General features: G+C 38.5%; 1 long non-coding RNA gene across 1 annotated transcript in view; it reads right to left on the bottom strand.

Annotated features, from left to right (window-relative positions):
• The window catches only part of LOC114486320 (uncharacterized), a 29,722-nt gene extending 21,911 nt beyond the window's left edge, over positions 1 to 7,811 (bottom strand). Inside the window, exons 1-2 of the long non-coding RNA XR_003679893.2 lie at positions 2,847 to 7,811; positions 1,119 to 1,208 (exon numbers count right to left, since the gene is read on the bottom strand). This is a non-coding gene — a long non-coding RNA (uncharacterized lncRNA). The remainder of the gene's footprint in view (positions 1 to 1,118; positions 1,209 to 2,846) is intronic.
• Positions 7,812 to 13,561: the final 5,750 nt, after the last annotated feature.

Here is a 13,561-nt window from a genome sequence, read left to right as displayed (position 1 = left end):
ATGGAGGGAAGGAGGAACATGGCTTCATCTGGAAAATTTTCTTCAGTAATGATAAATGAAGTTTTACTTTGGTCATACACTATGCTAAGTACTTTACATACACTATTTCTTCTAATCCCCTTAAACACCACACCATATCAAGGAAGATATTATTCCCACTTTATGGATCACGAAAGTAAGGCTCAGACAGCTAACTTGCTCAGTGTCACACAACTAGTAGGTGGCAAAAGGCATTCTGACTAGGAGAAGGCAGCTATTCTTATTTCCAGTTAAGATTTTAAAAATCAAGTAAATAGAAGGAAATGTACTAGTCTGAATAGAAGACCAGTCCACCTCTCACCTTCTCTAGATCACAGTTCAAGGAATTTTCCCAAAAGGAACACAGAGCAAAAGAGAGAATGCACAAAGTATTCAAATTCTGAGACTTCTGAACAGATGCTGGGGGAAGTAAACCCATGTCATACTTCATTTGCTGAAAGCAAAATTCTTATCCTTATTAATAGAAACACTTTTCACGCTTGAAATTCTGTCTTATTTATTAATTTATAATGTTTGTGGATTTTTAAGTGCTCATAAATCAAGCAACACATTATGTTAGCCCTAAAATGAATGCAACGTCAAAAATTACAGATGTAAGTAAGCAGCCAAACCCATACTGAGTTGTACTGAATCCTAAATATTTACAAAGTTGCTGATAATCCGGCCCTTTAAATATCTCCAAAAGATACCCCTCTCTACTAGTAAGGACCTAAAAAGGAGAGTCACATTTATATTTTATCTTAGTCTTTGAATCACTATTTTACCACCTACAAGAGAATAAAAGCAACACCATAAACTAGGACGATGAGCTAAGAAAACAGAATCCAGATGTTCTTAAATTGTTCTTCCTGAACAATAGTAAAACTAAAAGCAATTTTTGATTCCACAAAAATTTTCTACTTTAGTTACATTAATTACTAGTTGACAGAATTTTACAGAATAAATTTAACTTCATAATGCACTCTCACAGGAAAACATTTTGCAGATGGTAATTTCAGTCTGTTCGGTATTTATGGCAAGTCTTACTAAGCTTGGCGAATATTTGAGTGCTTACTAGGGGTTAAAGAGTGGTACTGCACCTCTTATCTGTTAGAGAAATGGAGGGTCCTGCATGCTCCATTCTGCAATAGCCAACCGAATCTCTTACTTTCTTCAAAAAATGAAACCACCTGGGGGAAACAAGAGAGGAAAAATAAAATTTTGTATCTATTATTCTTAAAATTACAATTGAAAAGTAGCATTTTCACTTTCTTGAAAAACAAGGGTATCTTTCAACAAAAAACAATGACAGGTAAACCTGAGGTGAGGTGTAGCCTGCTTTAATGATCATGAATTTGGAGTCTGAATACCAGTATTCTCATCCTATCTCTGTCACATGTTATGTCTTGATTTCCACATCTGAAATGAAGCTCTTTCTGGCTTTATAATTCTAAGACCATATGAAGAATTTTCTTAGCAATGATGAAACTTCAAAAACTATAAATACAATGATTGCATTACACTTAACCTTCCAGAGGTTATGAATCAAAGAAAACAATCTACAATTATCCAAAAGAGTTACTAAAACACTTTTCCATGTTCTAGTACATATCTGTGAGACTAGATTTTCTTTACATACTTCAATCAAAAGCAATATATTTCAACAGACTGAAGGCAGAGGCAGGTATAAGAATCCAGTTGCCTTCATTAAGCCAGTCACTAAAGAGATATGCAAACATGTAAAATAATGCCACCCTTCTCACTAAATGTTTTGTTTGGAAAATCACTCAAATTTGTACCTCAGCAAACCACACATTTTTGATCCTTTGGGTTGCTTTTGAGTGGTCCAAACGGCACATTTAAAAATCTAACATGTCAAGGGTCAATTGTATTTCTAAAAATTGTTCATAAGAGATCAGACAATAAATGTGACTGTATCTGTACATCTGCAAGAATGTTCCAAAGTCTGCAATTTCCTGCCTAACTCTGTAAGAAGAATTTTACCCCCAGGAGGTTCCACTTCCTAGGTGGGTAAGTTTCCAGCTAATCAGTGAACAGGTTTCCCCCAAATAAAGTGTCACACCTTCCCCAAACCACTGACTTTTGACTCCTCACACTTTCATCCTGTTTTTATCTTAGAGGGAGAGAGCAAAGAAACTACAGTAAGACAAGTTATGTTGCTTAAAAAGACCTCCAATTTAACATTCCTTAGAGAGTTCCTTAAAGATTTTTCAATCAGTCAGAAATCCCTCTAAGATAATGATCAAAATACTAAGCTTTTTGTCCATATAGTCAACTTTTAGTTGTGACATGACATTGTAACTAAAGTGATAGATACCAGACAGATATAATTTCTCCCTCTAGGTAAGGGTAAGAATGCAATATATTTTGAGCATTTCCTAACAGATCCAGTAATCAATAAGGAAAAGAAATTGCATCAAGCCCAGAGTCTGTTATTAGTTGGTATATACTTCTGGTGAATGAAGTTATTTTCTGAAATCTCCTAAATTCCAAGGAGTATAAAAGGAGGATAACTGGGTTTTTATTGTCTACTGTGTCCCATACTTATCTGGACCAATTTATAGAGAATTAAGAGTACTAGTGCCTTTCTCCACTTTGATCACTTTATTTTTTTTAACATATTTATTGGAATATAATTGCTTTACAATGACGTGTTAGTCTCCGCTGCATAACAAAGTGAACCAGCTATACATAAACATATATCCCCATATCTTCTCCCTCTTGAGTCTCCCTCTCACCCTCCCTATCCCACCCCTCTAGGTGGACACAAAGCACCGACTTTGATCACTTTAAATCAGAGAAAGTACCTGAATGAAGTAGAAATAAACTTTCTCAGCTCCCGTGTTGACTACATGTGCTGCAAGCAATTTCACAACTGTTGAGCTCTTTGTCACACAGAAGTTTCAGGTTTACCATATCTCTTCACTTTCTGAAGTTACTGGAAAGAGTTGTTTGGCGTGAGGAGAGAAGGGGATGATATTAAAGATTGTAGGTCTGTCTGGAAACAATTTTAGATGTGTGAATTCTGCCGACTTTCATGGCACTACTGTCTTTACAATAGAGTTGGTTTTTGCTATGCATCAGCAGTGGTTCTGGATGGCCCTAAAGGAAATGCAGTCTTTTCAGGGGGTGGAGGATGAAGCGTTATTGCTGGGGCAACACATCAGGTCTAATTATAGGAGATGATTTATTTCCTGGAACCCAGTGGAGGACTGAAAGGGAAATGTGATGGCTTCTGGTCTAGTACCAGCCAGTTTTTTAGCCTCTAAGAGGAAGTTACTGTCAAGCAGAAAATCAAAGGACTGTTTTCACAAGTGACTTTTAGTGAGACTCAGAGCACAAGTAAAAATGCTTGGGTCCAGATCCAAAGTGAAGTTCAAAACAGGAAAAAGACAACCAACTCCACACAGACTACAATGTGGCCCCCAGGTAGAGGGAGGGCTGAAGGGGACACAGGATTGTTTTGTACCTTAGGGTTTTGTCATTTTATCAATTGAAGGTCGTGATAGTTGGGCTGTTTCAGAAGACAACTGCCAGGAGGATCCCCCATGAGGACACGACCCAACTCGGGGGCTGTCCCTAAGGCCAGGCTGATGGCCAGAAGACAAAGCGCCTGGCTCAGTGATGAGAGAGTGCCCGGCAGAGGGTGTGGGTCACTCCTTGGGGACAACTGTGCCGGGCGCTGGTGCTTTATGGTTACACGCTAGAAGGCTACCAAATAGTGAGTCTGGGAAATTAATGTCAATTGTCTTCATATAACCACAAACTGATAGAAAGTGGACGCTTTCTGATTACACATACTTACCACATATTTGAGTTCACATTAAATGCATCTGAAGTTACCAAACGTTTGATTTGCAAAACATTTTTCAATGTGAGACCACTGTTCTTGAGGTGCCTAGTTAAAATGGCTTTAATTCAGTCTTCTTATCTTTGTGATTTTCTAATGTCACCAAACTAAGTCTCTAGGCGGAAACCATTCTCCTTTGCAACTACTGAAACCAAACATCTTAAGATTTTCTGTGCAAACCCTTACCCTGACTTCTTTACTGTCACAATTCAGGCCTGGATGCTTCTCAAATTAAAGATAAAAATGGTTCCTACATTACAAGAAACCACATCTGAATAGAAACTTACATAAAGTTAAGCACAAATAGTCTCTGTTTCTATACTCATTAAAAGAAATCAGCAAATGCAGGAAGAAAGATCTCTGAAGAAACATTTCAGGTCTCTTGCAGCACTTCGTGTTTAGATGAATTGCCCATTTGCTCCCATTGGTGCTAGCTGCCCTACTGGGTTGAGCTGTATGCATTTTGATGGCAAGATCTAAAAACGAATCACTGTTGCATGAATGTGGCATGCGACCAACAGCTGGGCTATTACAATGGAAACTCTTTGGGCTTGTGCGACATGATCACCTTTAAAATTTTACCTTTAAGATCATGTCTTACTTATTTCTCAGCAAAAAATTATCCTCTGATTTCCCACTGCTTTCAAAGGAGAGACTGACAGGTAAAATTTTAGCAGTTTTAATAATTCATGAAAGCAAATAAGGTTACTGGGTAGGTTCTACTTGGATTTCAGCTGTCCAGAGGAAATGGTTAAACGTTTTGGCAAAGGTACTAAACTCAGCTACATTCGACAGTCCATCAGTGGAAGCCAAGTCTTTCTCCACAGAACGGACATGCAGGCTGGAAAAAGAGAACAGGCAATTGTTCTTGACAGTGGACTGAGGGCAGACCTCTGCTAGGATTTGGCAAAGAAAGCATTCTGACAAATTCCTGTGTCCTTGAAGTGCTCGTGTTTCCTTCTTCTTGGGACATAACCCTACCACCGTCCAGAATGACTGCTGCATTTTCTTTATTTCTGCCTTGCTGGGCTCAGTGTTCCATTGACCTCACTCGCCCTGTCGGGTGCGCAGAACTTCCTCCAGAGTTCAGAGAAGCAGGTGTCAGAGCAGGGGGAATGTGGCTCTGGGAGAATGTGAGGGCAATGCAGAGATAAAGCAAGAAACTCAAGCCTGAGAACAGGTAATTTAAGTGCCATCCCATATCAAAACTAGTCCAGGTCAAAGAACATGTCCCTGTGGTCTCTTAGGAAATTCGTCAAACCTCAGAGACATAAGGACATCTCTGTCCCAGAGAGGATGACATCTAAGTCGCCCCTGTCAGAGAAAAACCAAACCCCTCATTAGAAGACCATCAGAAAGCAGGTGCACATCCATCCCAAGGACCAACCCCACCCCCTGCCATTCCAGTGCCCAGGAAACACGCTACTCCCTGTCAGCTGGGATGCTACCCCTGAGTATTTCCTCAGGTTTTCTAGCCAAACCACTCTTAAGGTCACAAATCTCATTCTCACTTAACCATTGTTAACACTTCCCGGGCCTGGTAAACAGTGGAAAATTTCAAGTTAGAGAATGCTCCTCTCCAGGAGCAAGCAGACCATGGGCTGCTCACATGTACAATCAGCACTTTCCAAAAATCTATTGGCTGCTTCCCTTTGTTTGGACTGGTAATGGGCTACTCTTCTTTTTCTTTCTCAAAAAATTAGAGAATAAAACACATTTTCATAAAATGACAGAGACTGCTTATAACTGCAGGAACTGAAGAAATATATACAAAGAAATTAAACTTCGAGTTCAGTTACTTCACCAGAACTAAGGAAAAAAGTTTAGGTAAACTACACTATCATTCCAAAGAAAATGTTAAGATTTAAAGGATGAATGATTTATCTGCCTTTAGTTATTGCTAATCTATGGAAAGAAAACTTACATTGCCATACTTTCTAGCCCCATTTCTGTTCTTGCAAGGTTCTAACTTCTGCCACTTGATTTGCTGCCCTTTATCCCCAGTGGGCACTCAAGTACTACCAAGGTCTACTTCCATTCCTTTGGCAGATGTCCATTTGGCTACTTCTCTGGCTCTTATTCCAATTAAAATGTGTCCAGATTGGCTTTGCAGTGGTTCACAGCTGGCCACTTAATAATTACAGGCTATGACTTCTCATTTTGGAAAAACTTCTCCCCTCTAGCAAATGTACAGGTGTGAGGAGAGTGGGGCCTCTCCATGATCCACAAGCTTTATCATGACCAGTCTGCTTTTTACCTGTGGCCTGAATGTGTTTCCCAATGTAGGACTCTGGTGCTAATTCCTAATAACTGAGAACCTTATTCAACCCCCTAGTTCAGTGATCCAATTGTCTCCATTTCAGCCTAGAGTTCAGGCCACAGCTTCCTCTCAACAAGGACTGTCTGTCTGCTCTCAGCTAGCAGGGCTAGAATACATCAAACAGCAGCCTGTGAGCTGGTTGAGGGCTGTCTGTCTCCTCTTTGCATGGGAGAAGCGGCTGCACCATAGGCAATGGGGGAGAATCTGTGACACGCTCTCCCTTTCTCCCCTCATTCCTAATACACACAGCCGGAGAGAAGGTGTGGGCAGAAGAGAGCACCAGGTGTGTACTTCAAAAGCACGTCCACATTACACTCAAACAGGTCCGCTTACCTTAACTTCTGTGCTTCTTCTGCTCTATTATAACCATTTCAATCAGACACTTTTGCTGTGATAAGAAATGTACCATCAAGCAGAAACATGGCTGTTTGGTTTTTTGGGTTTTTTTCTAATTCACCATCACGTTTTTATACAGGAGAGGACTGAGATGCAAACGGAACTGTCCCTAAGTTTGGAAAAGTGGTCATCAACAAAGTCGGATTAAGTAAATAAATAACTGGGCTGAGTTAACACCAAGTCCTTGCTTCTCTGTGTTCCCCAAGGAATGCCTCAGACCCTGTATCCATGCGAAGTGCATGCTTTTTGAAGTTTAGCTTTTCTCCTTTTCTTCAGCTCTCAGCTAGACCCTCCCAATAAGCCATGCCCCTGGTCAGGAAGCAGAGCATGCAGCGGCATTCAGAGCCTATTGAAGGGAAAGAAGGAAGGCACTGGATGCATGGAGAGGCTGAAGAAGCGAAAAGGAGTATGTTTCTTGTCCTATTACAGTTTTCCTTCTCTCTCTATCACATGAACCTTCCCTGTCTCCTAGCTCAGAAGGATACAGATTACATGGAAAGTGTCAAAGGTTGCTTCTGATTTGGACCTAAGGGTTGAAACCGATTTTGCCATTTCTAGCATAAACTAAGCAGAAATCTGAAAATGACTTTCTTGGGGTAATAGCGGGCCACTGTGGTTGAACTAGAGGGTCAATACAAGAGACTCAAATGCAATGCAAAGATTTTCATAGCATTTAAGAGGGGCAGTGGCATACTCGATGGGAGGTAGCAAATATTTGAAACCTATACTCAAGTTAAATTGAGTATAGTACTTATTCAAGCAAGAAATCCCAAGAACCTGGAATCAGCCAATGCTTGTGTTAAACAACAACAACAAAAAGGCAAGTATGAAAGGAACTCTGTAGACAGAACCAACTAGAACTGGTATTTCACAGAATGTAGAAGATGAAGGAAAATGAGGAGCTGAAATGGTCTCAAGATTTCCAGCCAGTGACTAGAAGGATGTTTATGGCATTAACTATGAGAGAATTCTGGGAAAGGAAGAGGTTTGGAGAAAGGATGTAGGTGAAGAAAATCTTGGGTTGGGTTCATAATGCGTTTCAAACATAAATGACAGCATGAATAACATGATCCAAGTTGGTCAAGAATTGTAAAGACTGACATTTTAATCTTTTTCTTGCTGTAATTTATATAGTCTTATCAAAATTCAGTTCTTATTGGGAGACTGTTAACTAAAGATATATTAAACCTGCTCTCCCCAAGACTCTGTTCCCCCCTGAAGGAGATAACAACCAACCAATTACGACTATGAATCAAGATGTCTAGAATCAAGGCAGACTATATATATTCACACTTCTCTGATAGCCTCTAATTATAAGTAAATAAGTGAGCATATGAAATTTCCTATGTTATTAAGTGAACTCATAATGATAAACCATTAGAATAAGCATGGTCACCATTTTCACAACCAAAAAAATTTCACCTTTTTTTTTTCTGAAGACTAGGGTAGACACAGTTGGGGAAGGAGGAATATTACTTACATTATGTTCATGTTTAGAATTCCTTTACAAACTTACCATATTATATCACTTATATGTGGAATCTAAAATATGATACACATGAAACTATTTACAAAACAGAAACAGATTCAGAGACATAGAAAACAAATTTATGGTTACCAAAGGGGAAAGGGGGTGGGGGAAGGATAAATTACAAGTTTGGGATTAGCAGATACAAACTACTATATATAAAATAAACAACAAGGTCCTACTGTATAGAACAGGGAACTGTATTCTGTAATACAGTAATACATATCCTGCAATATCCTGTAATAAACCATAATGGAAAATAATATGAAATTATATATATACATATATATGTGTGTGTGTGTGTATATATATATATATATATATATATATATATATATAAATCACTTTGTTGTACACCAGAAACTAACACAATGTTGTAAATCAACTACAGTTTAATTTAAAAAAAAAAAGAAAAAGGAATGGGATTCTAAACAGAGGAATTTGGCAGGAAAGAAGAAGAGCCAAGATCCTGTAAAACCTCTATAAAGGGCTGGGCAATGCTTGTGTTAAACAACAACAACAAAAAGGCAAGTATGAAAGGAACTCTGTAGACAGAACCAACTAGAACTGGTATTTCACAGAATGTAGAAGATGAAGGAAAATGAGGAGCTGAAATGGTCTCAAGATTTCCAGCCAGTGACTAGAAGGATGTTTATGGCATTAACTATGAGAGAATTCTGGGAAAGGAAGAGGTTTGGAGAAAGGATGTAGGTGAAGAAAATCTTGGGTTGGGTTCATAATGCGTTTCAAACATAAATGACAGCATGAATAACATGATCCAAGTTGGTCAAGAATTGTAAAGACTGACATTTTAATCTTTTTCTTGCTGTAATTTATATAGTCTTATCAAAATTCAGTTCTTATTGGGAGACTGTTAACTAAAGATATATTAAACCTGCTCTCCCCAAGACTCTGTTCCCCCCTGAAGGAGATAACAACCAACCAATTACGACTATGAATCAAGATGTCTAGAATCAAGGCAGACTATATATATTCACACTTCTCTGATAGCCTCTAATTATAAGTAAATAAGTGAGCATATGAAATTTCCTATGTTATTAAGTGAACTCATAATGATAAACCATTAGAATAAGCATGGTCACCATTTTCACAACCAAAAAAATTTCACCTTTTTTTTTCTGAAGACTAGGGTAGACACAGTTGGGGAAGGAGGAATATTACTTACATTATGTTCATGTTTAGAATTCCTTTACAAACTTACCATATTATATCACTTATATGTGGAATCTAAAATATGATACACATGAAACTATTTACAAAACAGAAACAGATTCAGAGACATAGAAAACAAATTTATGGTTACCAAAGGGGAAAGGGGGTGGGGGAAGGATAAATTACAAGTTTGGGATTAGCAGATACAAACTACTATATATAAAATAAACAACAAGGTCCTACTGTATAGAACAGGGAACTGTATTCTGTAATACAGTAATACATATCCTGCAATATCCTGTAATAAACCATAATGGAAAATAATATGAAATTATATATATACATATATATGTGTGTGTGTGTGTATATATATATATATATATATATATATATATATATAAATCACTTTGTTGTACACCAGAAACTAACACAATGTTGTAAATCAACTACAGTTTAATTTAAAAAAAAAAAGAAAAAGGAATGGGATTCTAAACAGAGGAATTTGGCAGGAAAGAAGAAGAGCCAAGATCCTGTAAAACCTCTATAAAGGGCTGGGCCCAATGGAGTACCACCACAGGGGGTCAGCAGACACTAGTTTCTTGGCAAGTTTGTGGCTGCATGTAGAAGAAGAGAGTAGCCCTCAAGAGAAAAGGAAAAGAGGCCTAACTCATAATTTAAGCTTATGTTAACTTGTCTTCCACTTCCCAGGGAGGTAAAGGAAAACCCTGTTGATATTTAGATCTCCCCAAACTGGAAAGAAACCAACCCATGGAGAAGAGCCAAGAGATAAGTGTGGGCTTCAATTTTTGTTTCCAAATGAGAAGGTGCTCAAAAAGCCACTGAACTGTCAGGAAGAATTTTGAAGTTAGAATGTTTAATCATGTTAACACACACAAATCAAATGTACTAAGTTGTCTCCAAACTGGCTGAGAAGACAGGACACTGACACTTAGCCCACATATGTTGGAAATCAAGCAGCAGGTAGTCTTGCCTATAACAAAGACACTGTGGAGAATCTGGGGTTTTTTTTGTTTGTTCGTTTGTTTTGTTTTGTTTTGTTTTAAAAGCATGCTATGAGCCTCCACTTCCAGGAAAATGGAATACATGTGAATTTCTCATGGTGGCTCTAATGCCATGGTAAGCAAACCAAAACCCGAGCCTGCAAATGCCTCAAAGTTACAAAATTAAAACACTAAGGACAACCAATCACAAACAGCCAACTATAATCAAGCTATAGCCAATCAAGTAATTTTTTCCTTTGGTTCCCACTTTTTCTATTTAAGTCTTCCCCTTGGCTTCTTTCCTAACCACTTCCGGTTTGGGCTGCTGCCCAGTTAGAATTGATTTTTGCTCAAGTCAACTCCTAAAAGTTTTTAATATGCCTCAGTTTATTTTTGAAAATCCTTAACATGTGATTGTGAGTTTATTTACCTAGTTTTAATTGCTGTCTTGTCCCTTCCACAATCCCAGCGAGTCCCCCTTCTGAGACTGCTAATGAAGACGGCTGTATGTACTACACTCTGTTTCCTCCATTGTGCTTCCTCCCATGACCCTGATTATTCCCCCAGTGTTGGCTCAGCTTGTGTACTCTTTCCAAGCAGGCTGTGTTTCACTGAATCTTCCCCCGTGGATTAGATTTTCAAGGCCTTTAGTCATGTCTGCTACTTATCTCTGGAACTCCTTCCACTTTGCCTACATGTCTTAGGTAATGAGATGGTCAGGACTTAATACATTACTCACCAAAGTAGGACAGAAGGAACATTCTGCCTCCCCAAATTATGATGAAATTCCTTGAGCTATGCTTTTTAATAATTTTTTTAAAAAATCCATCTCCCATTTAAGATTTGAATATAATTTTCTGTCTACTGATAACTTCGGTTGCATTTCTGTTCCCTGGATTTATCCTTCTAGCTCAAAAGTTACTTGTGAAAATATTTCTCTGGATGGATTAGCTTCAGTTTTTAGAGAGTATCATATTAATTGGATCATTTCAATATTCTTAATTTTCCAATTTTCAATTTAAAAAAAGTGTTTTTCAATCTGAATATAACCAAAGTTTTGCATAAGGGGAAATTAAAAAGTACTTTTAAAAACATAACATCTTTTAGGAAGACCCTATTTGAAATCATCTTGTTTAGAGAGTGCCAAACTAAATCTATTTACACAACAAATTCCTACAGATTGTTTTTTAGAAATAGGATTAAAAGGCATTATAATTAACCTCTGGCTTTGACACAGCATCAAAATCAACAACGTGCTTTGCAGTTTACATAGTCTTCAATTTCTTTGTGAGTGGAAAGATGTTCTCCAGTGTATCAGATCTAAGAGTGATTATTCTATTCCCAACAATCTGAATTATGAAAGTTCATAATATAACTTTAGAATCTTTAGACAATGTGAAGTAATCAATAAAATAATTTTCAAAGAATATTAATTCAAAAAGGATATATGTTCTTAGTGATTCTTTAAGAATAAGAAAGCCCTCTATATGTAGTAGTAAACATGAAAAAAACCACACTGGTTTTATCAAAAAAACAAAACCCCAAATAAAGAAATACCTTCTTATCCATCCAGGCAGCAGAGGAGGCAGGGTAAAGTCAGTCCACTAAGATCAAATGTTTTACCAAAAGTAAGAAAACATGTAGTCATTAAGAAAGGTCTTATAACCACAAAAAGGACTATCAAAAACAAGAAAGAGTGATGAGACAAGGAAAAACTGTAACTGCTGGGCCTTAAAATATTTGTAAATTGTGCCTTTTGGATACTGAACATGATATTTATCAACAGTGAATGAGGACAAAGAAATTATCCATAAAGGAAAGACTGTATAAGACAAATGTTTGTCTAAATATACCAGGCAGGAAATGTTTTTCCTTTTTTTTTTAAACAAATAAAGCATGGGTCAGTCCCTGCCAAAGAGCAGCATAGATTCACTTAACTGAAGCACTGACTTACTTTTTACCTAAAAGATTTCAGAATATTCTATGTTCATTACAAGTGGTAGATCGAGTAAAATAAAGGTGGATTAATACCAACCATCCTCCTAGGAGAGACCTGAGTAGAAAGTAACGTAACTCTTATGCCTTTGACACAAAAAACATACACGACAATTATTCTTCCCATGGATAATGTAAATACTGTCATCTGATTTTTTTTTTTTTTTTTCCCACTGTTGTGGCCTCTCCCGTTGCGGAGCACAGGCTCCAGACACGCAGGCTCAGCGGCCATGGCTCACGGGCCTAGCCGCTCCGCGGCATGTGGGATCTTCCCGGACCGGGGCACGAGCCCGTGTCCCCTGCATCGGCAAGCGGACTCTCAACCACTGCGCCACCAGGGAAGCCCTGCCATCTGATTTTAAGTGGCTTATTGTTGGCACTCTTTCTAAGGAAGTTTGAAAGTATTTCTGAATAAGTACTGATCCGATAAAATATTGATTGATGGAAAACATCAATCAATAATACTCCCATGTTGATAGACTACAATCTATTTACACCTGGTTTTCTACCTGTTGATGACTTGTCTTGACCGGAGACCTAATCAGCATAAGAAAATTCCTAAATTTGTGTAGGGAGGAAAGATGCTCTGGGGCTTCCCTCCCAATTCTCAATACTCAATGTAATGTCAACTTCAGACATTGTTCTCAAACAAGGATCTTAGCTGCAAGTGACAGAAAGCCAACTCAAACCCGTATAACAAGGGAAAAAGGAATGCAATGGCTCATGTAGCTGAAAAAGCTGAGGTTGAACTGGGTTTAGGCATACTAAGATCCAGAAGTTCAAGGTATCAAGTGGACTCAGTCTCTCTTTCTCCTCTCTGAGTTCTACTTTCCTCTGCGTTAGCTTTGTTCATTGCCAGGCCCTCTCCATTTAATAATCCCTGGCATTTCCAGCTTCTCTTTCCCCCTGATTCCAATTAAACCCCAGAAAATAAGTCTCATTGGCTATGCCTGAGTCACATTTCCAAGCTTGCAGTCATAAGGGGGTGTAAGAGTCGATGTGACCCATATACAAGGACCAAGAATGAGAAAGGCGGTTCCCAAAAGGAAAATCAAAGTGTTGTTAGGAAAAAGGGGAGAAAGATGCTGGGCAAGCGAAACCTAAAAGGTGCTATCAAAAGTAGTCAGGACTGGGCTTCCCTGGTGGCGCAGTGGTTGAGAGTCCGCCTGCCGATGCAGGGGACGCGGGTTCGTGCCCCGGTCCGGGAGGATCCCACATGCCGCAGAGTGGCTGGGCCCATGAGCCATGGCCGCTGAGCC

Source organism: Physeter macrocephalus, chromosome 5 (assembly GCF_002837175.3).
Source record: "Physeter macrocephalus isolate SW-GA chromosome 5, ASM283717v5, whole genome shotgun sequence".
NCBI classification, from domain to species: Eukaryota; Metazoa; Chordata; class Mammalia; order Artiodactyla; family Physeteridae; genus Physeter; species Physeter macrocephalus.
This window is presented reverse-complemented; position numbering and strand designations above follow the sequence as displayed.